Source organism: Rattus norvegicus, chromosome 3, assembly GCF_021556685.1.
Source record: "Rattus norvegicus strain SHRSP/BbbUtx chromosome 3, alternate assembly SHRSP_T2T, whole genome shotgun sequence".
In the NCBI taxonomy this organism is placed as follows: domain Eukaryota; kingdom Metazoa; phylum Chordata; class Mammalia; order Rodentia; family Muridae; genus Rattus; species Rattus norvegicus.
In genome coordinates this window covers 40,818,373-40,845,183 of record NC_141536.1, presented here as the reverse complement: position 1 = coordinate 40,845,183, position 26,811 = coordinate 40,818,373, and the positions used below count along the sequence as shown (strand labels likewise).

General features: G+C 40.2%; 1 non-coding gene across 1 annotated transcript; it reads left to right on the top strand.

Annotated features, from left to right (window-relative positions):
- Positions 1 to 7,703: 7,703 nt before the first annotated feature.
- Positions 7,704 to 7,810, top strand: Rnu6-641 (RNA, U6 small nuclear 641). The gene has a single exon (XR_015685192.1). It is a non-coding gene; the product is annotated as a U6 spliceosomal RNA (small nuclear RNA).
- The last annotated feature ends 19,001 nt before the right edge of the window (positions 7,811 to 26,811 follow it).

Genomic DNA, 26,811 nt, shown 5'->3' with positions numbered 1-26,811 from the left:
GTGCTTTTGAAGCATCGTGCCTATGGATTTATCCCCATTAGGAGAAGCAGGGTGGGGTGGTGCTTGCTTTCTGAAGAGAGTATTGCTGAGGCAGTGGCAGGATCCTGCAGGCTGTCCTGGACACCATCCTGAGGGAGGCTCATGGGCTGGATGGATCTCAGAGAAGAAAGCTGGTTAAGGGCTGATTTATGAAGAAAGATTTAAAAAAGCAGTTAGGTATTGCTTACCCAAACAAGACCAGCAGCAGGGAGGACAAACAACTATGTATGAGTACTTGAAGATCACACATGTGAAGAGATTTTTTTTTAAGATTTGTTTATTTATTTTACATATATATGAGTACACTGTTGCTGTCTTTGGCCACACCAGAAGAGGGCATCAGATCTCATTACAGATGGTTGTGAGCCACCATGTTGCTGGGAATTGAACTCAGGACCTCTGGAAGAGCAGTCAGTGCTCTTATCCACTGAGCCATCTCTCCAGCCCAGAAGAGATGGATTATTAAGTTGGCCCAACATGGCAATCGCTCTGAGGTAAGAGCGAGAAAAATGGGTAAAGTTTGGTAGATCCTAAAAAATAATTTGTGATGCGAATGCTTCACTCCTTCTTTAAAAGGGGAACAAGAATACCTTTGACAGGGAATAGGGAGGCAAAGTGTAGAACAGATGCAGAAGGAACACCCATTCAGAGCCTGCCCCACATGTGGCCCATACATATACAGCCACCAAATTAGATAAGATGGATGAAGCAAAGAAGTGCAGGCCGACAGGAACCGGATGTAGATCGCTCCTGAGAGACACAGCCAGAATACAGCAAATACAGAGGCGAATGCCAGCAGCAAACCACTGAACTGAGAACGGGACCCCCGTTGAAGGAATCAGAGAAAGGACTGGAAAAGCTTGAAGGGGCTCGAGACCCCTTATGAACAACAATGCCAACCAATCAGAGCTTCCAGGGACTAAGCCACTACCTAAAGACTATACATGGACTGACCCTGGACTCCAACTGCATAGGTAGCAATGAATAGCCTAGTAAGGGCACCAGTGGAAGGGGAAGCCCTGGGTCCTGCCAAGACTGAACCCCCAGTGAATGTGATCGTTGGGGGGCAGGCGGTAATGGGGGGAAGATGGGGAGGGGAACACCCATATAGAAGGGGAGGTGAGGGGTTAGGGGGATGTTGGCCCAGAAATCGGGAATGGGAATAACAATCGAAATGTAAATAAGAAATACTCAAGTTAATAAAGATGGAAAAAAAATTTGTGTATTGTTATTTGTAAAAAAAATGAAGTAGATTTTCAGAATTAGTAAAAGTTAATTCTGTTTTTGAAAATGTCGAAAGGAACTACACATTCACCATTAGGAGACTTTTAAATGAGGAGGAGGAGAAGGAGGAGGAAGAGAAAAGACTCAGTATTTCAGTTTAGAATGTGAAGCATTTGTTTTATATGTAGCTGAGAGTAAATAGGACACACTAGAAGAAAGTCAGAGCGGATCTTAAGTGAAGGACAATTCCACTCTCATAGAGTGGAGCATCACAACACCCTTGGCCTATAGACTAAAAAGCTTATAAGACTCTCTTTTAGCAAACCATTCCCTTATGAAGGAGGTTCTGTTCTCGAAACGATATTGATAGTTCAAAATTTATTATCAAACTAATAAGAGAAATAAGATGGTTCTTGTTTGTTTTCTAGCTGGTTTTTTCCTTTTCTTTTTTTTTAAAATTTTTTTATTAGATATATTTCTTTACTTACAATTCAAACGTTATTCCCCTTCCTGGTTTCCTGTCCATAAGCCTCCATCCCCTTCCCTCCCCCTCCCCCATACGGGTATTCCCCCTATACATCCTCCTTACTGCTCCCCTCCCTCATATTCCCCTGCACTGGGGATCCAACCCTGGCAGGACCAAGGGCTTCCCCTTCCACTGGTGCCCCAACAACTATTCTCTGCTACATATATAGTTGGAGTCCTGGGTCAGTCCGTGCATAGTCTTTGGGTAGTGGTTTAGACCCTGGAAGCTCTGGTTGGTTGGCATTGTTGTTCTTATGGGCTTGCAAGCTTCTTCAACTCTTTCAGTTCTTCCTCTAATTCCCCCAAGAGGGTCCTGTTCTCAGTTCAGTGGTTTGCTGGTTTTCTTTCATGTACCCCTCAAACACCATGGATTAGCTTGGAGGGAAAAAGAACAAATGAAACAAAGTGCTTGTGCTAAATTACAGTAAGTTTGGATGTAGCTGGTGTGTCAAATTCTAGGGACAGAAAGCTAGGGAGGTCATGAGTTGCAGACCTGCCAGTGCTACATAGTAAAACCTGATTTTCATGGACTGAGATTGGGGTCCCCAATGGAGGAGTTAGAGAAAGGACTGAAGGAGAGGACTGTATCAGAGGATGGATGACCTTGTCGGGCATTAATGGGAGGAGAGGCCCTCGGTCCTGTGAAGGCTCATTTCTCCAGTGTAGGGGAATGCCAGGGCAGGAGGCAGGAGGGAGTGGGTGGGTGAGCACCCTCAGAGAAGCAGAGGCAGGAGTGGGGGTGGGTGGGAAGTGGAGATGGGTTGGGATAGGGGGTTTCCGGAGGGGAAACCAGGAAAGGGGATAACATTTGAAATGTAAATAAAGAAAATATCCAATAAAAGAAAATAAAAGAAAAAAATAAAACTTTTAACCATAAAAAAAGAGAAAGTCGGGGAGAGGGGAAGAGGAATGGCAGCAAGAGAGAGGGTTCTGCAGAGCAAGCAATCTGTTGGGGAGCCAAGCAAAGTGTCAATGAGGGATATAAACGGATTTTAAGACATTAACAGAGGATAGAGAAAAGTACAAGTGACCAAAGGGCTCACAGGGCTCTCCTGCTTCCTCTGCCTGAGAGTGATTTTCCTGAGCTGGGAGTTGCAGTTGCGGCAAGGTAGGAAGGTACAGAAGGAGAATCTCATTAACATGAGCTCCCCCTTCTCCCGTGCAATTGGAAACTGCTTGCTGTCAGGCCGCTGAGAAGCCAACATATGCAGGCTTCCAGGGCTGTGCTGCAGAAGGCTGTGTGTAATTATTTCTGGATAGGTTCCTGTGTGTGATTCCATGATAACACACGCTGATATTTCCTGTGTGTGTCAGTTGGCCTTCTCGCAGTGAGATATCATATTGGGGACATACACAGATATTTTCTCTTAAGCTATGCAGTGCGCACTGATGTCTGAAATCCAGTAGATTTACTGCTCTAATTGGAAGAAGCAAGAGAGGAAAAAAACACCCCTAACCACTTGCCTTTACTTTCCTGAGGGTTTGTCTTTTTTTATTTTTAATAGTACATCATAGCGTGTGTCAATTATAACCAATTGGTCTATCTGTCCAATCTTTAAATTCTGACAGATAAGTTTTGTAGTAAAGCTTCCCACATAATTTTAGTCCCACAGTGACACAATGTTTCCACAGTTGCCTCTTCACCCGCTGCAGGAGATACCAAGGGTCTTTATTACTATCATTTATTAAAAATAATAATGTATTTTCCTAACTCAAATTTAACTTACTAGACAGTTTTATTAAGCGGGTGGAGTTTTAGCAGTTCTCTTTTAAAATTTCATTTTGTAAACGGTTATAATTTGTTTCGATTTCAGCAAATCTCTCAGCCTGGGGCCTTAATTCAGTCACTCTCACCTTAACCAGTGGTAGGAGAGGGATGCCTCAGGAAGACGGTGCTGTATGCCAGCATTTGGGATGGTGAATCTGTTTTGGTTTTGTTACTGTGTTGTGTTAATGATTTGATGAAAAGAAAAAGGCCTCTTTTGTTGTTGTTGTTGTTGTTATTTTTGAATTAGCTACTGCAGACAAAGCTGCTATCATTGACTTCTTATTGTAAGACTAAGACCAAACTATCCTCAAAGAGAACACTCCCGTGATAATCATTTGTGAGATCAATCTGAATAGAGAAGGCACTGCTCTCTGTGTTCAGCTTTCTAATGAGCGGGTTACAAACATTTAAATTAAACAGTGGTTCATTATTTTCACTGCATGTGCACATGTGTGCATGTGCATGACTGCGTGTGCCAGGATGAACATGTGGAGTCAGTTCCTCCATCACATGGGGTCTGGGAATTGGTTACGTTCTTTATTGAGCTTAATCTCTAAATTAACCTGAGCTCTCACAGTGGGGCTGTGGGAAGGAGTAGTCGAGATCCTATCAAGTGCTCTATGTTATTGGGCAATAGTGAATTTTCTCTTGTATAACAAGAACAGAAGCTATGACCTGCTTATGTTTATAATGGGCATCTTGTGAATTAGAATCAGTTAGTATTGGTTATCTTCTTAGAGAGATAACCATTGCTAATTTGTTGAATTGTGAAGTGATAAAGATTAATGGTGGCCTCTGAAGGTCGACAAAAGCCACCTTTGTCTCTCTTGACCAACTGGGTTTTGCTTGCCTCGCATGTCAGAGACAACATGTCAGCTAAAGCAAGGCTAATGCATCACGACATGGGGATTTGCAGAAATTTGGCAGAGCTCTTTAATATTTAGACGCTAACTACGTTGAATAGCCCAGTAAAATGAATAAGAGATTTGTCTTTTGATAAATTTCTGCAGCTGAGTGAGATCCTTAGGCACTCGAGTGCCTTTACCCTGTAGTGCATTAACACATTTATATTCCAGATAAACGTCTCAGAAATGACTGTTTTTAGGCCCACTTTAGGAAGGGCATATTTTGCATATAAAATATTATGATACAGTGACAGAATATTATAGCATTTAGGGAATGATTTAGTGACTACTCTCCCAGTGTTTTTAGGATGCCAAGCATAGCTAAATTACATTATGTATATTTGGCTTATTATACAAGATGTATTTATTTATAGAAATAGTAGTTTTTCAGAGATGATTCTTTAACATATGTGAATAACTTCCATTGATTATTTTCCCCCAAAGAATAAGTCCTAACTTTGGTATGAACATGGGAATTCTTGACGGTGATGAACCTTATTGCTTAACACCTTATGGGGGTATTTACAAACAATGGCTTGTGTTTAAAATGTGTTTGAAAGGTTGATTTCATAGAAGTGGGAATTACAGTGTATAGTAGAGGCTAGGAAAGGAACAGAGAAAGGGGGACAGAGGAAGGTCACAAGAAGCCCTGAAATAGACATGACAAGTCAGCGCTCTACAGTACAATGGTACAACTGATATTCCCAAGAATCCACATGTTATGCACCCCTCCCCCAAAGGGATATTGAAGGCTTCCATCCTGGTTCAAAGAAATAACAAATATTCAGGAATAGGGAAGCAATAATGATCCTTATTTAATCAGCATACAGTGTGTACAAAACTCAACTTACCACACTGTCACTTTTAAATGTGATTACCGTGTCAACTGAAATTTTCAAATAGAGTCTGGACAAATGCTTTAGTGGTTAAAAGCACTCACTGATTTTACAGACCGATGCCCTCTTCTGACCTCCCCAGGTTCCTGCACACATGTGGTGCACATAATGTTATACAGGTAAGCTCACATGCTTATAAAATAAGGAACAAATAAATCTTATAGAAATAAAGCCAGTTTATAAATAATAAAAAATAAATGTATGGAACAGAAAAATATGCTAGGGGAAACCCATATACTGCTACCTATACAGACATTAAATTATTCCTACATTAAGTAGGGTAAAATATTGGCACTTAAGCAAAGAGAAGTAAAATACTTGTTTGGTAATTAAAGTGTAACTTATTTCTTTGTGGGTTCAAAGTTTATCTAATTCAAGATCTGCTAGGTCTGACAAAAGCTATAATGCTTTCTGTTTTGTCAAGTAGACTTTACTGAGCACTTTTTGAGTCTTGTGGCAGAGGCGTGTGGGAAGAATTACTGGAATGATCCATGGAGAACCAAGACTTCCATGGAGTGTTTCATAGGTATTTCTCTAACTACAATTCTATATCTTGTCTTCTTTCTTCAATATAGAAATTTTAAAGGAAAAACCAGCCTAATTTTTGTTGAGATCAGTAGCAGCACCAGGAATTAAACTAATCACATTTTTAAAAAGCTATTGGTATTATTGCCTATTATTATTTTGGTTTATTTTATTTTTTTCTGTGACAAGTCTCATATAACCTCAAACTTACTAAGTAGCCAAAGGTGGCCTTATTTCTACCTCCCAAGTACGGAGAGCTATACACTGCCATGCTCAGTGTTACGTGCTACTTATGTAGTGTGGGGTATCAGTCCTATGAGTTTGTATATACTAGGCAAACACTTATCAAGGGTACGGTTGATTGAATCCAAGTCTTCATGCACTCGAGTGATACTCTCAAACCTGGAAAATACATGTTTTAGAAAAACACAAGGAAGAACTAGAGCTCAGTAGAATGGCAGCTTCAGAAAATTTTAAACACACTCTAGGAAACAGTTCCAAAGATTTTGAGGTAGGGGTTGAATAAAGGCTATGGACTAGCTATTTTATGATGCAAGCACCCCATGTATCATGTAACTTGTATAGAAGATTTGGATTCCTGCTCCTTTACCAGGACACGAAACAAAGAACTTGCCACTGGTAGCTGGTTCTGAATCTACATTTATTCAGCAGACCCACAGACAACTTAAATTATATATATATATATATATATATATATATATATATATATATATATATATATATATATGTTATTTAAGTTTCTTCTCCAGAACTGACATAGAGTAGTGTCTTCTCTGAGTCTTAGTAATGAGGTTTAAATGCTTAAGTGCTAAGACAGTTTCTACTCAGTGATTAATTCCCAGTCTGCTTTGACTATCATGACTATCTTGGAGGGTTCAGAAAATTACTTTCTATTTTAATTAGACTTTCTCCTCTTATTAATTTTATGCTTTTACTTGGTAGCTTATAATGGCACTGAGTGTGACGGGCCTCTTTGGCCTCTCTTTTACTTAACCAAAACATGTCAACTCTCTATGTGCTAAGTGAAAAGTATCCCTCTTAAATCTCCTACAGTGTAAAGGGGAACCCACATGTGCAAAGAAAACGCTTTTAGTATTATATGTTAAGAGATCTAACGCGATTCCACAACCCCTATTGTGGGATGCAGAAGTTATGACTGTTTAGATGAATGTCTTTGTAGAGAAAAGAGTTTGCTCCTAAAACAAGAAAGAAATATAGACCCAAAAGCTTGGAGACATGATAAAGCCTAGGATTTCTAGAAAACATTTATATATGAGGCTCAAAGGAGGGTTTCGTTAGATGAGCTTGTATTGATTATCTGATTAAATTTCTCCAGCCACACATTGGCATTTATTTATATTTATTTATTTATTTATTTATTTATTTATTTATTTATTTATTTGTTTTTGTTTTGACTAGTGGGCAGTGATTAAAATAATTTGGTAATGAAAGTATTTACTTAAACTTTTGTAGATGAATTTTAACCCATCAACATGGCTGCTCTCATCACATCCAAAGACAGGTAGGTGTGTGTGTGTGTGTGTGTGTGTAATCCAGCTGGAATGAAGACATGCCCTTAGCACACACCTTTAATTCCTCTGTCTGTAATCCTTCAGTACACAACACTAATCCCAAACAATGACATCTAATTGAGTGACTAATTCTAATAAAGTGACAAATCAGAGAAAGATTTGGCAGAACGAGCCAGAGATAAGATATCCCAACTCTCAGGAGAGAAGCTATTTAAGAGCAGTGCAGGGAGAGAGGGAGTTCAGTTCAGTTCAATGAGATGGGAATTGAGTGCTCACTTTGGCGGTACATATACTAAAATTGGAACAATACAGAGAAGATTAACAAGGCCCCTGCACAAGGATGACAAACAAATTCATGAAGTGTTCCATATTTTTTTTTTTTTTTTTAAAATATGGGAGTTGAGTCAGTTGGAGTCAGCACAGTGAGTGCAGTGCAGTGGAACTGAGTTTGAGAGTTCATGCATTTCAGTGCAGATCAGCAGAGCAGTTGAAGCCATAGAATAAGGAGGAGCAGAAATATTAGAACGAAGTGCTAGAGTTAGTTTGAGGCCAAGAAGAGCAATTCAGTGAGAAGCCAAGAGAAGCCAGATTGAACCAGTCTACTTGGAGAAGAGTTTGAGCCAGAGCAGCTGAGTTGGACCAGTCAGCCAGAGTTCAGAAAGACATAGGCTTATTCAGCAGTGAGCCTCCAAGATGGCAGTTACAGCTGGCAAATAAAAGTTACTTTTACAAACTTTTATCAAGGTCGTTTTTGTTTTATATAGAAGGAGGCTGGAGGGTGATACATAGATTTGACAGACAGGTGGATCATCTACGACTATCCTGTAGATACTTACCTACAGTAAGTCAGTGGTAGTAAATAAACAAGAAAGAAAGATGAATCCAGGGGCTGTTTTTGAGACAGAGCTTTGAGACTATCTCAGGTTGGCCTTGAACTCACTTTATGGTAATTCTCAGGCCTCAACGTTAGGAGCTGATATTGTAGGCGTGTATGATCTTTTTATTCTTACTTTTTGAAGAAACTTCTATACTTATTTAAATCATGCTCCTTGTTGATCACATTTTGTTTTCGAAAATGTCTTCATAGTACCTGTTTCCTTCCATTTCTCCCCTCTTCCTTCCTTTCCTTCCCCCTCAATATCTCCTTTCCTGGTTTTCTGGTTAACCTCTCTTCATTAGCTTCTTAGTTGAGAATCAGGTTTGTCATATACACTTGCTGGTGTTAAATCTTCTGCAAAAGGTGATTCAGAACCATAAAAAGAGGACATCTTGTATCTGTTTCGAGAGTTTTTGTACATTTAAGTGACATTTCAAAGCAGATTGCATGATCCAGCTGAAGGCTATGGATTCTTCTATGGACAGCTGTTCACGCAGTGTGACTTCCTTTGAAGTTTAACATGTTGTGATTGTTTCTTTGAAATTTCTATAAAGACAAACAAAAGTCAAGCCTGGTAGCTGTTGGAGGAGAAAAATCACTATTACTTTCTAGTTCATATATTTGTATATGAAGAAATGTGCACACTACCATTATTTTTCAAGTACCATAATACAATGCCCAACTGGGGCTTGCGAGATGGCTCAGAGGTTAAGAGCACTTGCTACTCCGGCAGAGCACTGGCCTTGATTCCCAGCACCCTCATAGTGGGATGGCTGAGAAGCAGGCATAACTTTAGTACTGGGGGTTCAATTCCATCTTCTGATTTCTGTGGGCACCAGACACACATGTGATGCACATACATACATGCAGGCAAAGTGCTCACACATATAATGAACAAAACTGTAAAAAATGCTCAATAATTTTTAAGGCAAATAAAAGCATACATATTCTAAGAAATAGTCACATATTAAAAATCATGATTTCTTATAAGAGGAAGAAAATTTAAATATTGGCACATATGAAAATGTAGTTTATATTAAATAGGCATTTGTTTTCCAATGGATTTAATTACACAATAGATTCAGCAGAACCTAGGTTCCATCCTTTAAGGCAAAAGAGCTGCAAGCATCACTTGCATTGAGGTGTATAATATGCAAATATTTCTATGAAAATCATTAAATTTATGTCTTATTGAAAGTTTACAGCAAAATAAGCATAATGTCCATTGTCAAAGATTCGTGTGCTTGTATCAGTGCAGGTGTCTAATTCAAGGTTATAAATATTTACTAAAGAATGAATCAGTCACTAATCAAAACAAATAACAGTTCAAGGACAGGATAATATCATGCTTAGAACTTAACAATCAAAAATCAGAGCAAGGCACCACCACTGAAGCCCTAGTAGAGTAACCTGCCTTCTCTTTTACTAATTTCCACCAGACAATACTTTTTCACCAGGAGTTGCTTCCTTGAATCCCAATTTAGCTAGACGTTAGAAGTTTCTGTTTCTTATTGTGGGGGCTTGAATAGGTATGGCCTCCATAGATTCGTGTATTTCAATTCATGGCCCATAGGGAGTGGCACTATTAGGAGATGTGACCTTGTTGGAGTAGGTGTGCCCTTATGGGTAGAAGTGGGCTTGAGGTGGCTAATGCTTACGCTATGCCCAGTGTGGCATATAGTCTTACTCTGCTACCTTTGGGTCATGATATAGAACTCTCAACGTCTCCAGCATCATGTCTGCCCGCGTGGTAATAAAATAAACCTCTAAAACTGTAAACCAGCCCCAAATTAGATGTCTTCCTTTAGACGGGTTGCTGTGGTTACTCGGCCTCTTCCCAGGAATAGAAACCTTAACCGGGACACCGATCCTCCCCGCAAATTTCTGGTTAAACGGTTGTGCTGGTGTGATTTTGATTTCTGTGATGAAGTATGCCCACTAGCAACCTGGGGGGAGGAAAACGTTTATTTAATCTCACAATTTACATTCCATCATGAAGGAAATAAGGGAAGAAACTCAAGGCAGGAACCTGGAGGCTGGAACTGAAGCAGAGGCCATCGGAGAACACTGCATACTGGTTCTCTCTCTATGATTTGTATAACTTGCTTTTTTACACAATACAGGACTCCTTGTCTAGGGCTGGTACCACTCACAGTAGGCTGGATCCTTCCACGGAAGTCATTAGTCAAGAAAAAAAATGCTGCCCTTATAGACCAATATGATAGAGTCATTTTCTCAGTTGAAGTTTCTTCTTTCTGGATGACCAAAGCTTATGCCAAGTTGACAAAAAATTAGCCAGCATATCAGTTCATAAAATAAAGTTCATCCTTAGCTCAGGAGACACTGAGAACCAGAGAACAGCAGGAAATCTGGGTGAAAGCAGGAGTAGGAGAAGGATCTCATAGGACCTTGGAGACTATTAATGTTGCTCAGAGGTCAATGGGAAGTCAACTATGCATACTCCCTAAGGACACTGGATTCTTATTGGAGCATAAGGATTTAGATAAAGATAGCTTTCTTCATGTTCAAATATGCCTAAAGAGGAAATTCATACAGAAAATGATATTAATGAAATAATTAAATGATGGTTTTTGAGGCATCTATGTACCAGATCCCAGGAGCAAAGGAAAACAAAAGCTACAGACCACAAGCAGTGATGAGTCCTGGTAGTCTCTACTACTCAGAAGTCTAAGGCAAGAGGATATCTTGAGGTATGGAGGTTGGGGTGGTAAAGAGCCCCTGATCTCAAAAAAACAAAGACGGACAGAAAAGGCATGGTGGTATCCTCCTGAGATCTATCCTTTAGAAGAATAAGTGTAGAAGAATCATAAGTTTGAGGGCTATATGAAGAGATCTAGTGTATAAACACACACACACACACACACACACACACACACACACACACACACACACACACACACGCACACAACACAAACTTATAAACAGTTCCACCCCAGACAGCCACTTAGGCTAATGGGGCATTCAACAAAAGCATTAGATAAGCTACATTATATGTAGCTCTAGGATAACCATATGTTCCCTATGTTGTGGGAACCTCAAGAGAGATGTTCTATTTTATAGTGTGAGAAAGTGGGAGACCCTCCCCACATCTGGGCATGTAAATGTTATTAAAATTGGTAAAAAGACTTCTGATAGTTGTATATCATCATTACAAGTCACAAGACACTTTTCATTGTTAAAACAACGTTGCATGAATGGAGTTGGCCCGGATTTATATCACTGTTGATTTGAGCTGGTTTAATACTTATTTTGGAACTTAATATAGTTTTTCTTTTTTTTACAGAGAACAATCATATTGAAAAGTAGCCCATAGTTGAAATTACAGGGGCAGATGTACATTTTTGACTTATGTACTTTGAAATACAAACGTTTGAAAAAGCATTGAGGACTGGAGAGATGGCTCAGAGGTTATAGGTGCTTAACTGCTCTTGAAGAGGATGAGAGTTTGACTCTCAGATGCCTGAAACTCCAGAGGGATCTGATGATTCTAGCCTCAGTGGAAACCTGTACACACAGCACTCTCACATTATCAAAAGTACTAAAAGTATAGCATTGTATCAAGTAACCTCATATGTTGGACCACATGCCAGAGCTGAACATTTTAGCAAAAGAGCAACACATGGTAAGCACAGGTGACTACTGGGGGCTCAGTACTGTTGTGCTTTGTATGCTGGTGACTTCTTCCTCTAGTCCCTTCTCACTGGTAACTGTCACTCCACAGTTCTGAGTCCCCTAGGTCTGATGTGAATTGACAGTAGCTACGGATGAGCGCCATTAAGCAGTGATCTTTGTTCGGGAGCTATGTGCTTTCTATAGTATTTCTAAAAACATCATAAATATGGATTTGATTTACACACTTCATGCCTTCTTCGTTCAGTTGGCTTGTTTAAACCTTTGGGAACAAGCCAGCTGTAAGTGAATAATTCTTTACAACTATTATCGATGGAGTGCTCACTGTGTATTCTTTATAAGGATTAACTCATTTAACCATCAGAGCAACCTGGTGCAGAGGATGCTTTTGCAGTCTCCATTCTACAAACAAGGACACAAGTTCACACTCAGAGTTGTGGAACTAGGAAATATTGAATCCAGGAGTTAAGCCCCGACAGCTGGGCCCCAGAGACATTGTTTACATCCATTGCACTGTACTGACTCTTGTAGGGTTCACTTTCCCACCACCCCAACAGACCTAGTGAGGTGCCTGGCTTTTGTATACTGTGGAGGTGATACTAGTGTTCCTGAGGCCCCCTCTGAACCTCATGATTATTTTTCTATGGTAGCAGTAAACTTGTGGGAGGTACTAGGCACCTTAGCATGCCTGACCTTGTGAGACAATCTAGTTGTCTCTTTAAAAAGTTTGGGGACTTGCCAGGGGTATCAGCACACACCTTCCCCCCACCCCCACTCCCCCCCCCTCTCCCGGAGTTGAGGACTGAACCCAGGGCCTTGTGCTTGCTAGGCAAGCGCTCTACCACTGAGCTAAATCCCCAACCTCCAGCACACACCTTTAATTCCTGCACTCAGGAGGTAAAGTTTGAGGCCAGTCTTGTCTACACGACCAGTTCCAGGTCAGCCAAAGCTATACAGCGAGACTTTTTCCTCAAAAAAAGCTTTGGAGGTTTAACATCACAGTCTATAAGACAAGTGATTTCTTTTCTTCTATACATGTAACCCAGGCTGGCTTCCAGTTCATTACAGCTTCAGTCTCCCGAGTGTGGGATTCTAGGCATGGACCACTATGCCTAGATGATAATGAGTGAAGTTTGTGGAGGAAGATGAGAGCCTGGAACTACATACATCAGACTGGAGAGAGAGCATCACTGCAATGCTCTGCCAAGCATTTCTGATGCTTGTAAGTAAGGTGGTTCTTCAGTCATTTCATATTAAGCAATGGCTTGCAAAGACACACATTCTCTTTATAAGTCAGACCAAGCCTAAGGCGTAGGTTGATCATGAGTCTCCATGTGACCCAGAGCAACGTAAACTGCTGTGTCCAGTAAGTTTTAGTGTTTGTTTATAATTTGTCTTCAGGAGCTCCCTTTGAAAAAGTGTAAGCTGGTCATGGTTATTTAAGCTTTAATAACAAACATATTTGTTGGCATTTTTGGACTAAGATGCTATAGGACAAAAATTAAAAAAAACATTTCCAGGTGTATCTAGAGTCTGGCTTTAATTTAAAAGTTTCGGTTTTTGTATTGCATTGATATTTCTCCCTCTTGCCCTCTCTCCCTCTCTCCCTATCCCTCTTTCCCTATCATCTCCACCCCCTCCTCCCCTTCTTACTAGCTCCCTCATTGTCTAAGTATCACTTTTTTTGTTTTCTTACTCGACTGATGTCAGACAATCCAGTTGTTACAGACAACTAGTGAAGCATGACCAAGAGCAAGTCTTGTGGCTGGGAAGAACCATGTGGCTTGGGTAATCATGTATGTAAGCTTCAGAAGCCTTTTGTTTTAAGATGAGAAGGGAGCCATGAAATCAAGATGCTATTCTGTGTATCAATGGGTGAAACTTTTAAAAAATTATCCCAAGAATAAAACAATGGATGATAATATATACACTTTGCCCAAAGGATGACTTGTCTATGTTTTCATTTGGAGATCAAAACATCAAATCGATTAGTTAGATTCCAGGGCTCCTAAATTTGGTAGTTGGTAAAATATAGAAAAAAAATAGAAAAACTATGGGAGAAAAAGTAGTCAATGACAGGACATATAATAGGTGCTCAAGGAACAGTTCTTGGGCGATTAACACAATGGGCATGATATAAATCCTAATGGTGGTGCAGATAGTAAAACCATACCACTGCCTATAAATGTTATAATTTCTGAACTAAACATGCTTTAAAATTGTGGGGGATGGGATCTCCCACAAAGCAGGTAATCTCAAACTCAATGTGTAGCCACGGTTGGCCTTGAATTTCTTGTTTTTACCTCCAAGTTCTGGGTTTGCAGGACTGTGTCACCATGTTAAGTCACAGATAGACAAAAGAAAAACAGTAGACATGTTTTTCCCTCTTCTGTATGTTTTCTTCTCTGAGAATTCCAGCCATACCTGAGAAATATTCTGATACAATTCTCAGTGGGTTTTCTTCTTTATTATTTTTGATAGTTGTTTTTTTAAATTTATTTTTTTTAATTATTCACCTTACATCCTACTCACTGCCCCTTTTCTGGTCATCCCCTCCCACAATCCTTCCCCTTCTCCCCACTTCCCCTTCTCCTCTAAGCTGCTGGGGGCCCTCTGGGTATCCTCCCATCCTGGCACTTCAAGTCTCTGTGAGGCTAGGCACTTGCCCTCCCACTGAGGCCATCCCATGCTAAGAAGAACAAATCCCATATATAGGCAATATCTTTTGGGAAAGCTGTTCCAGTTATTCAGGACCCACATGAACCCCAAGCTACACATCTGCTACATATAGACAGGTCTGGGTATGTTCTTTGGTTAGTGGTTCAGACTCTGAGAGCCCCAGTGGTCCACATTAGACTCTGTTTGTCTTCCTGTGGAGTTCCTGTCCCCTTCAGGACTCACAGACTTCATCTTATTCTTCCCTAAAAACCCCCAGGCTACATCTGCTGTTTAGCTATGCATGTCTGTACTTGAGTCATCTGCTGGGAGAAGCTCTTCAGAGGACAGCCATGTTAGACTCCCGTCTTCAAGCACAACAGCGTATCATTATTAATGTCAGGGATTGGTGTTTGCCCATGTGATGGGTCTCAAGTTGGGCTGGTTATTGGCTAGCCATTCCCTCAGTCTCTGCTCCAGCTCCCATGCCTGCATTTCTTGTAGACAGGATAAATTTTGGGTTGAAAGTTTTTTGGGTGGGTTGGTGTCTCTACTGCTCCACTGGGGTTCCTGCCTCACTCCACTAGGTAGCCTCTTAAGGTTCCATATGCCCAATGTAGTGAGTCACAGATATGTTCACCCTCATTGATTATTGGGTGCCTCCTTTATCCTAGGTCTCTGTTTCATCCTAGGGATGCTCCCCACATCCTCACCCCCATCAGCTGTAGATTTCCATTCATTTACATGGTCGTATAGCCTTTATACAAATAAACGCTAAATGTGCTAAGAAAGAAACTAGGGAGACAACACAATCTACAATAGCCACAAACAATATAAAATATCTTGGTGTAACTCTAACCAGGCAAGTTTTCACTTGCCTGACAAGTACTGCATGACAAGAACTTCAAGTCCCTGAAGAAAGAAACTGTAGAAGATATCAGAAGCTGGAAGGATCTCCCATGCTCATGGATAAGTAGTACTAATATAGTAAACATGGCCATCTTACCAAAAGCAATGTACAGATTCAAAGCAATCAACATCAAAATTCCAATACCATTTTCTTATAGAAAGAGCAACTTTCAACTTCATTTGGAAAAACAGAAAACCCAGAATAGTCAAGACAATCCTGAACAATAAAAGAACTTTGGAGGAATCACCATTCCTTGACCTCAAGCTGTACTAATGAGCAATAGATATAAAAACTGCATGGTATTGGTACAGGGATTTCTTCTTTAAACTGAACTTTAAAAGCCAATGAACACTGCTATTCTTCCATGCCACTAATTACACACACACACACACACACACACACACACACACACACACACACACACACCAAACCTTGTATTTCACTTTCAGTTATTCCTATAAACAGTGGCAAAACATCCCATCTAGTCTCCTCAGTGATGTTTACGTCCTAACTGGGAAACCAATGCCAGGAGAATCCACTGAGCTTGTAGAGAGTGGACCAATTTTGACTGTGCTCATTTGCATGCATGTGTTTGTCTATGCCGCATCACCACAGTGTGGCTGGCCAGAACCATGACTGTGTTCAAATACCAGGCTGTCACATCACTTCAAAGTTGTTTGTACACTCTAAGCAAGCTTCCATGTACCTCGTTTTCTAATCCTTGGGAGGCATGAGTCTCTTTATGTCTACAATTTTCTCATTTACAAAGTTATATAAATGAAACAATAACAGTGTATCATGTAACCTTCCAATATGATCTCTTTTCACTCAGTCTAACATTTAGAGAAAGGTATAATAATATAGGAGATAATGATGAAATTGGCATTTACGAAGGGAGTATCTATATCTAAGTGTTGCCTGTTTCTCTGACTGTTTAGCACTGGGAGGGCTAAAATGTTTCCCTCCTCTATTACCCAGTCCAGTTCATACCAGGACAGACATTGTTTAACCACAATGCAAAGCTTTTACTTGACAAGGTGAAATCAGAAAGATGGGAATTGAACCTCATTTATTATCCACCAAATACGTCATTTCTGACAATGAACTCAAATGAAAGACTTGCATTTTGATGACGATTGGTTTTTTCACCTTGGAAATTTTATGTTTAAAGTTTGTAATTGTCAATAGGATACATATTTGTTGGTTGTGCTGGACTTCAGAATTGGGAAGGCAGAGAAAAAAAAAAACCTAAATGGTAGCACAGTGATACCACAGAACTGCAGCCGAGAAGTTGTAAAGTTGGAAGAGCTACCAAAGCAGAAAGGTAAGTCGCACTGGATGACTAGGGCTGCAGCTCAGGAGTGGAGGACTTGCTGTGCATGAAGGATGCTTTCGTTCCATCCCTGGTACTGTCAATATGCATGTATAAGGGGGCCAGAGCTAAGTGTTATAATCCTTACTTTACAAGGCAGAAAAGACATTTCAAGAGTTTAAATTATCGGCTTGCCACATACAGGAGGCAAGATTAGAGCCTGAGTATACCATATCTATCTGCGGCCCCCTCACCTCCCTCTTATTCTTTCTCCAAAACACTTTATAGGTAAAGACAAAAGGCTCGAGCATTTGTTACTACTTAGACTCTTGCCATTTTGCGTTTCATATGAAATTGAAGTCTGAGTAAGGCGCCTGTTGCTTGATGTGCTGAGAAGGTACACATTTAAGAGACAACAAGGAAAAATACTCATCTTTATCCTCCCTTTCTGTGATTAGGGAATTGCTTATGAACTGTTGAGAATTTACAATTTTGACTTGGTTTTTCTGACCCATCTCTATCCAGCTTCCAGTCTCACTTAACACTGTTGATCATGATTTCTGCCTAGGGATACTTTTGGAATTTGAGGGCACTCTCTGTGCATTCTGACCTCCAGTAGAATCTGCCATGCCAGTCAAGGGAAGGCTGAGACAATGAGGAAATGCTACATGAGGTGGAGTTTTGTGAAACTTTTCCAAACTGTGTAGTTTGAACCATTACTTTTAGTTATTGGGTATCCATCAAAAACTTTTAGAAAAGTGAAATAAAAATTGATGCACTTATGTTGAATTAGAAGCAATTTATTGACTCTTTCTCTCTCCCTCTCTCTCTATATATATATTATATTTTATTACTTTTAGTTTTTTTACAGTCTAGCCATTGCCTCCTCCCAGTTCCCCTCTCACAGTTCCTCATCCCATTCCTCCTCCCCACTGTCTCCAAGAGGATGTCACCCCCCTGCCCCTGCCAAGCCTCTTGACTTCCTGAGGTCTTATATCTCTCAAGGGTTAGGAGAGTCTTCTCCCACTAAGGTATTGACTATGTTAAAAGGTAGTATTTCATGATGCCCATGCAATAACAAGTATGGCATGAAGTAGCCAGTGTATTGGTGGTAATAGAGACCAAAGAGAAAGGACTAGAATGTGAGAGACATTTACAGTAAAAAAAAATCAATATAACTTGTGGAGGCTTCTTAGATTTGCAATGAATAAAAAAAAGAAGAAACGACAAGAGATGGCACATGTGGAAACAATGAATGGGCTAGCATTCTAGTGCCTTGTCTTGGAAAGCTGTTGAGATCATTATGAAGTTATTCAATGTAACATCACAGAGAAGTCCCAGTATTGTTGCTTCTCAGGTAAGTGAGTAAAACACACCTTTCCAGAATCAAATGATAGAACTAGATTGTCTGAGAGGATGTTGTGATTTTTTTTCTGCTTAAAAATTGTCTTCTTGGGCTGGAGAGATGGCTCAGCGGTTAAGAGCAGTGACTGCTCTTCCAGAGGTCCTGAGTTCAAATCCCAGCAACCACATGGTGGCTCACAACCATCTGTAATGAGATCTGATGCCCTCTTCTGGTGTGTCTGAAGACAACTACAGTGTGCTTATATATAATAAATAAATTTTTAAAAAAAATTGTCTTCTTTCTGATATGATTAAAAGTTTGTGTGGTCCAGGTAGAGCATTCAAGACACTACAGTAAGTGAGCCAGAAAGATAGCTTGAAAGAGCATGGTTCTAGAATGGTGTTCCCTTGGAAATGGGGAGAGTCACCGGGAAGACTGGTGGTCATGATGTGGCTGTGATGCCAGAAGTGAATGGACTGTATATGAGAAGTATTGATTTTTAAATGAAGTAAGAATGTCTGTTTTACCACAGGAATGCAGCCCACAGAATCAATGAAGCAGGGCTCGTAGAAGCTCACAGAGGCTGAAGTGACAATCGTGGATGCTATGTGGGTCTGAGCTAGGTTCTTTGCATATACATTGAGGTTGTGTAGCTTGATGTTCTTGTGGAACTCCTAACTAGGTTTGATTGGTTTTGCCTGCTCTTGGAACCCCTTTCCTCCTACTGGGTTGCCTTATCCAGTCTTGATATGAAGGTTTGCACCTAGATTTGTTAAAGCTTGTTATACCTTGTTCAGTTGATATCCCTAGGAGGCCGCTCTTTTTTCTTTTCTTTTTCCCTTTTCTTTTCTTTTCTTTTCTTTTCTTTTCTTTTCTTTTCTTTTCTTTTCTTTTCTTTCCCTTTCCCTTCCTTTCCTTTCCCTTCCCTTCCCTTCCTTTCCTTTCCTTTCCTTTCCTTTCTTTTCCTTTCATTTCTTTCTTCCTCCCTCCTTCTCTCCCTCCTTCCTTTTCTTTCTTCTTCTTTGGAAGGGAAATGGAAGAAGAGAGAGAGAAGGAGAAGAGAAGGGCTGGTATGAGTAGAGGGAGGGCAATTGCGGTCAGTACTGTACTGACTGTATGTAATGTGCAAACTGTACTATGATGTATGAGAGAAGGAAAAAAACGGGTGTGTAAGTGGAAGAAAGGAGTTGGGGTGACTATTGGGAGGATAACTCTTGATTTTTAAAGGATGAAGGAATGTTATTTATTTCAACAGTTTGTCATCCTTGGGAGTCTGATCTTGCAGACATAGAATAAAGAATGGCAGCTACAGGAGGTGAAATGGACTCGTGTTTTCCTGGGGCTGCATACAACCACGTGATATAGTTTACTTGCTTGTACAGAAGTTGGAAACACATGGATGAAGCCACCTCCTCTCAGATGGAAAAGGTTCCCAGATTCCAGTCTCACATCTTGCCAAATCATGTCCGGATTTGGAGTTTGGGAGATAACACTATAAACATTATTTACTGACATGGGGAGTATATGAGATGAAAGACATTTTCTCCATGACAGAGAATATGCCCTGTCATATTCTTTACCAGACAAGCCACATTAGTTTTGACTTTTACACTTTTTTATTTCTTTGGGAGTTTACTGTAAGCTTTAACACAATATGTGAAGTAGTGCCCTGGGACCCAAAATGCAGAAGCCAGGGTTCATAAAGCATTTATTAGGAAGTGATGACTTAACTCTGGAGGCCATCCATGTTAACCCACTGGTACAATACACATCTGAGGCGCATGTTAATTTTCCCATTAGCAATGTGAGTCTATTTCATTTTTGGTCAAGCAGCCAAAAGGATATTTCTTCTTCTTCTTTTTTTTTTCTTTTACTGATTGCCCTATCTGAGCTATAACTAGCTGAACATTTACAATTCTGAATGATCACATAATGAAATTAAGACTCTATAACATTCTAATTTGCATATCTCATTATATAGAGTGACACCATTAGAAGACATGTGCTGAAGCTTTCAAAATGATTGTGATATGTGAATGTGTTAGAGGATAAATATGCTTTGCTGAACCAAGACGGCACAGTAGTCACAAGTAATATTTTAGCTAGACATGCTGCTGCCATGGCCTCTTCCTCCATTTCCTCCTCTCCTCTTCTTCCTCCTCTTTTTCCCTCCTGAGCAGGAAATCTCTGTTCATTCTGGGAAGCACTACTGTGAACATCTGAGCCTCTCAGAACATTTATTGTATGTCCAGATTTTAAAAGAGGCTTCATGGATGCAGTGTGACTGCGGTGGGGAACTTAACCTGACAGTGAATTCAGCTGCACAGAGCCAGACTCACGCAGTGAGTCTCAGGAGCAGACAGACATTATGCACTGTACAGAATGACTGATAGTCATGGGAAGACAGAGCTCATTATGGTTAGTGGCCTCTGAGACTGGACTGGACCTCACTCTGAGAGATAAGCAAGACCCAAGTAGCACTATCCATGCTTCATGAGGAAGTGATTTTTTTTAAAATGACCTATAAAAGGGGAGGGAGAGGGGTTAGGGGGATGTTGGCCCAGAAACCGGGAAGGGGAATAGCAATCGAAATGTAAATAAGAAATATTCAAGTTAATAAAGATTGAAAAAAAAAAGAAAACTCAATGAAGTAAATAGAGAGCATGTTTCTGAAAGAAATAAAGATATAAATCAATGAAAAAAATGACCAAGTACCAATCATATGATTATTTTTTTAAATTTTCTCCTTTGTGAACACAAGCACAGCAGCCCCCAAATAAGTGGCATAGGATAGAAAGTCTAAAGAATAAAAGTTGCTCCAGTCAATTAACAGAACCTCTTATCTCCTGTTCACATTTTCTTGAAATTATAATTTAATTATGTTTATTTCTTCTGTTTGTTCCTGAATCCTTCCATAGACCTTTCATAACTTCCTTTCCTCTTCCTCTTCTTCTAATTGTTATTAGATGATTATATATTATATATGAATATATATTTATTCTGTATAACCTGTTCAATCTGTATAATGTTACTAGTATGTATGTTTTCCAGGCTGACCTTTTACCACTGGACAATTTATTGGTTGGTTGGAAGGCCTCCTCTCCCATTTCTAACTTTCCTTAGTTGCCTGTAATTCTTTGTGTAGGGTTGAGGTCTCATGGGCTTTTCCCTGTTTTGTTTGTATTTACCTTCCTTATTCTGATCCTTAATCCTTGGCCCTGTTTATGACCAGGAGGCCAACTGATTAACAGTGTAATTCAATGTCTCTTACCTTTGACTGTAGGTTGGATTTGGTAATGTGGAGCCTCTGGCATTGAAGATACTTGATTACTCATTCAGCTGGTTTCTTCCCCAACATGTGACAATGACTCCATTTAGTGGGACATGTCAATGAAATGAACACTACTTAAACTTCAGAGCTACTCTAAGACCCAGAGAGAGGCTCCAATAGAGTGTTCATATTTTTGTTAAGAGGAAGAAATATGTTGAAGTTGAGAAGTATATAGCAAAATGGTACTTTAGATATCTCAGTAAAACAAGCGAGGAATTATGTACTTCACAATTAGTACATAAGTAAAGGGCACTTTTTTTTTTTTAATTAACTTGAGTATTTCTTATATACATTTCGAGTGTTATTCCCTTTCCCGGTTTCCGGGCAAACATACCCCTCCCCCCTCCCCTTCCTCATGGGTGTTCCCCTCCCCATCCTCCCCCCATTGCCGCCCTCCCCCCAACAGACTAGTTCACTGGGGGTTCAGTCTTAGCAGGACCCAGGGCTTCCCCTTCCACTGGTGCTCTTACTAGGATATTCATTGCTACCTATGAGGTCAGAGTCCAGGGTCAGTCCATGTATAGTCTTTAGGTAGTGGCTTAGTCCCTGGAAGCTCTGGTTGCTTGGCATTGTTGTACATATGGGGTCTCGAGCCCCTTCAAGCTCTTCCAGTTCTTTCTCTGATTCCTTCAACGGGGGTCCTGTTCTCAGTTCAGTGGTTTGCTGCTGGCATTCGCCTCTGTATTTGCTGTATTCTGGCTGTGTCTCTCAGGAGCGATCTACATCCGGCTCCTGTTGGTCTGCACTTCTTTGCTTCATCCATCTTGTCTAATTGGGTGGCTGTATATGTATGGGCCACATGTGGGGCAGGCTCTGAATGGGTGTTCCTTCAGTCTGTTTTAATCTTTGCCTCTCTATTCCCTGCCAAGGGTATTCTTGTTCCCCTTTAAAAGAAGGAGTGAAGCATTCACATTTTGATCATCCGTCTTGAGTTTCATTTGTTCTAGGCATCTAGGGTAATTCTTGCATTTTGGCTAACAGCCACTTATCAATGAGTGCATACCATGTATGTCTTTCTGTGATTGGGTTAGCTCACTCAGGATGATATTTTCCAGTTCCAACCATTTGCCTACGAATTTCATAAAGCCGTTGTTTTTGATAGCTGAGTAATATTCCATTGTGTAGATATACCACATTTTCTGTATCCATTCCTCTGTTGAAGGGCATCTGGGTTCTTTCCAGCTTCTGGCTATTATAAATAAGGCTGCGATGAACATAGTGGAGCACGTGTCTTTTTTATATGTTGGGGCATCTTTTGGGTATATGCCCAGGAGAGGTATAGCTGGATCCTCAGGCAGTTCAATGTCCAATTTTCTGAGGAACCTCCAGACTGATTTCCAGAATGGTTGTACCAGTCTGCAACCCCACCAACAATGGAGGAGTGTTCCTCTTTCTCCACATCCTCGCCAGCATTTGCTGTCACCTGAATTTTTGATCTTAGCCATTCTCACTGGTGTGAGGTGAAATCTCAGGGTTCTTTTGATTTGCATTTCCCTTATGACTAAAGATGTTGAACATTTCTTTAGGTGTTTCTCAGCCATTCGGCATTCCTCAGCTGTGAATTCTTTGTTTAGCTCTGAACCCCATTTTTTAATAGGGTTATTTGTCTCCCTGTGGTCTAACTTCTTGAGTTCTTTGTATATTTTGGATATAAGGCCTCTATCTGTTGTAGGATTGGTAAAGATCTTTTCCCAATCTGTTGGTTGCCGTTTTGTCCTAACCACAGTGTCCTTTGCCTTACAGAAGCTTTGTAGTTTTATGAGATCCCATTTGTCGATTCTTGATCTTAGAGCATAAGCCATTGGTGTTTTGTTCAGGAAATTTTTTCCAGTGCCCATGTGTTCCAGATGCTTCCCTAGTTTTTCTTCTATTAGTTTGAGTGTGTCTGGTTTGATGTGGAGGTCCTTGATCCAAGTAAAGGGCACTTTATTATACCATTTCTGTATTTATTACAATAACAGACAGTTGGGCAGTTGTGGTACATGCCTTCCATCCCAGCACTTAGGAGGCAGAGGCAGAGGCAGAGGCAGAGGCAGAGGCAGAGGCAGAGGCAGAGGCAGAGGCAGAGGCAGAGGCAGAGGCAGAGGCAGAGGCAGAGGCAGAGGCAGAGGCAGAGGCAGAGGCAGAGGCAGAGGCAGAGGCAGAGGCAGAGGCAGAGGCAGAGGCAGAGGCAGAGGCAGAGGCAGAGGCAGAGGCAGAGGCGGGAGAAAGGCAGAGGTAGGCAGATTTCCAGAAGCTTCTTATACAGAGCAAGTTCTAGACAGCCAATGCTGCAGAGAGAAATCCTGTCTTACAAAAACCAAAACCTAAAAATAAAACAAGAACAAAACAAAACAAAAGTGAAAAAAAACCCAAAATAGAATAGACAATCTAAATTACAAAACTAGTAGACTGTGAAGAATAAGTTATAACTTGAGTGATAAAAATCAATATATACCAGTTTTAATAAAAACATAAAACAAAATATCTTCCAGTCATGCCAAAGCTATAATTCATTAAGAAGAGATAAATTATGTACAGAACATAGAAACAGGCTCTCAATTTTTCTAAATCTGAGAAACAAATGAATCATACATGTGCATTGCAAAACATCTTATTGTGTTACTGGCACTTTGACATGGCTTACCAAAGTTGATGATGGTTGTGTAAAGCAAACTAATGAATCAGGAGACCTGGTTACAGAGTACTGTCATTTCAGAATATTTAATGCCAGTTACTACCTACAAAAACGTGAATAAACTGTAAGTATACTGCTTACGCTCGAAATGATGCAAATTCCCCCACATGTGGTTCAACAATAATTAAGATGTTACACGAGTGTGATGATTTCCAACATGACTGTATTGAGAGCCTCCTAGGAAATTAGGATAATACAGCTCTGTGTGTTTGGGAGGGCATTTCTAGGAACAGTTAGAGGGGAGAGGCTCTGACCTAATAAATTATTGGAGGGATTCAGAATCTGAATAGGCTTTTGCGAGACAGTAGAACTGTGGAAGGCAGGGGCCAATTGGAGTAAGTAGGTCACTGAGGGAATGCCCTTTTGGACTGTATCTTACCAGATACTTCCTGTGCTTTGCTGTCTGCCTGCCAGGAGGCCACCAGCTCTGCCCAGCCATATCCTCTCCACTACAGGCATTGAAACCTCTGAAAGTATAACCAGGGCAAAAGTTTACCCCTTAAGTTTCCTCTGCCAAGTATTTAATCACAGCAGTGAGAAAGTTAACTAATACGATGGTGTTAACTTTAAGTGAGAGGCCACAAATCACCTTCAAAACTACTACAGCTGTGGATGTCATAAACTAATTTAAACCCATTACCCTTGAGAAAATATCGACTTAGCTTTTTACTTTATATAGAAACTATTGTGAAGTTATTGTGTGAATAGACATATAAAGGAACAAAAAAATTAGATCAAATGTCTTTTCAAGTTGTCTCTTAGTTAATTGCTAAAATGTTACAACATTTCTTTTATCTGGATGTTGTGAGGGTAGCTATATTTATTAGGTCCTAAACATTATTGACTTTTAAATTTTGAAATATTTAATTCTGTGCTGATGTTCACATTTGTAAATTGATCTTTTCCTGAAATGTCCTCAAGCTGTCAATTTTGTTCTTCTAAAACTTGTATGAATCCCAGCCATATGATTGCTCTTTATTCTGTGGTCTAAACAGGTTCTGTCTACAGTCCTTCCAAATTTTCTTTTTTTAAAAAATTTATTTATTTATTTTATGTATATGCATACACTATCGCTGTCTTCAGACACACTGGAAGAAGGCATCGGATCCCATTACAGATGGTTGTGAGCCACCATGTGGTTGCTGGGAATTGAACTCAGGACCTCTGGAAGAGCAGTCGGTGCTCTTAACCACTGAGCCATTGTTCCAGCCCCCAAATTTTCTTATTTGGACCTAGAGGTAATCTCTTCTTGCCTTGAAACCTCTAGGAGGATCTTTGTTGTCATTTTTTTCTTTTTCGATTTATTTTTTTTGCAGTGCTGGGAATAGAAGTCATGGCCTCGCACACTAGGCAAGCTCTCTAATGCTGAGTTATGTCCACAGCATCTACTGGTTTTCTTAAAACTTGATATTTCTGCTGCATGGTTCTTTGTTATAGGGCCTGTTCTAGCACTAGCATTCCCCTCTTCTACTAGATCTCAGTAGCACTTTTCTAGTGATACCATTGCCAAATATTCTCTAAAGGAGAAGTCATTGACTTCAGTTCAGAGCCACTGTCTTAACCTGTGCTAAGGGATACTTCATTAAAGCCCCTCCAGTTGCTCCTGGAGTTTATCATTTTTATTTTTTCATAATTTGGCTATTACTTTGCCCTGTTTTGAGACATGCACTCCAGGTTGGCACCAAACTCTCTATTAGCTGAGGTTGTCTTTGGACTCCTGATCCTTTTGCTTCTTCCTCCAGAGTGCTGGGAATGCAGGCATGGACCATCATGCCTAGCTTATGTGGTTCTAGAGATCTAATCCAGGGCCTCAGGCATAGTAGGCAAAACGTTACCAATGAAGCTAGTTATTCTGAAAAAGAGTCAGCATACATACTTTACAGTTTTTTCTTTTCCCTTCTTTTCTTCTCATTTTTCTTTTTATTCTCTCTCCCTTCTTCTTTTTCCTCCTTTCCATCCTCCCATCCTCCTCTGTTCACTTGCTCTCATCCTCCTTGTAGTCTTCTTCTTCTTCTTCTTCTTCTTCTTCTTCTTCTTCTTCTTCTTCTTCTTCTTCTTCTCCTTCTCCTTCTCCTTCTCCTTCTCCTTCTTCCTCCTCCTCCCCCCTCTTCCTCCTCCCCCCCTCCTTCTATCAAGTCCGGGTTTCTTTACACAATCCTGACTATTCTATAGCTCACTATATAATCTAGGTTGGCCTTAAAGTCACATAGATCATTCTGTCTCTGGCTATCAAGTGTTGGGATTAAAGACATGCACCACCATGCACGGCTTTACAGCTTTTCTTTAAAGGAAGAAAAAAAGCCAACACTATGTATTACATTATCCTATAGTAAGGGTGATTAAACTTCTATCTTTGTGTTAAATGGCTTAAAATGAAGAGTAGATAATACATATTTAGAGATAAAAATATAAAACGAAAATTAATGCACTGTATAAAAAAGACATAATGCCAACTAGTAAAGATGATGAAATAAAGAAACTTGGAAATAATTAATCATGTTCACCAGAGTCAATCCCTGAAAACAAACGACACAGTGGGAAAGAGTTTTTCAGGACTGTAGACAAACCATCTCCCTTCAAATCATGCTATGGAACTGGATAAGAAATGTCAAGAAACA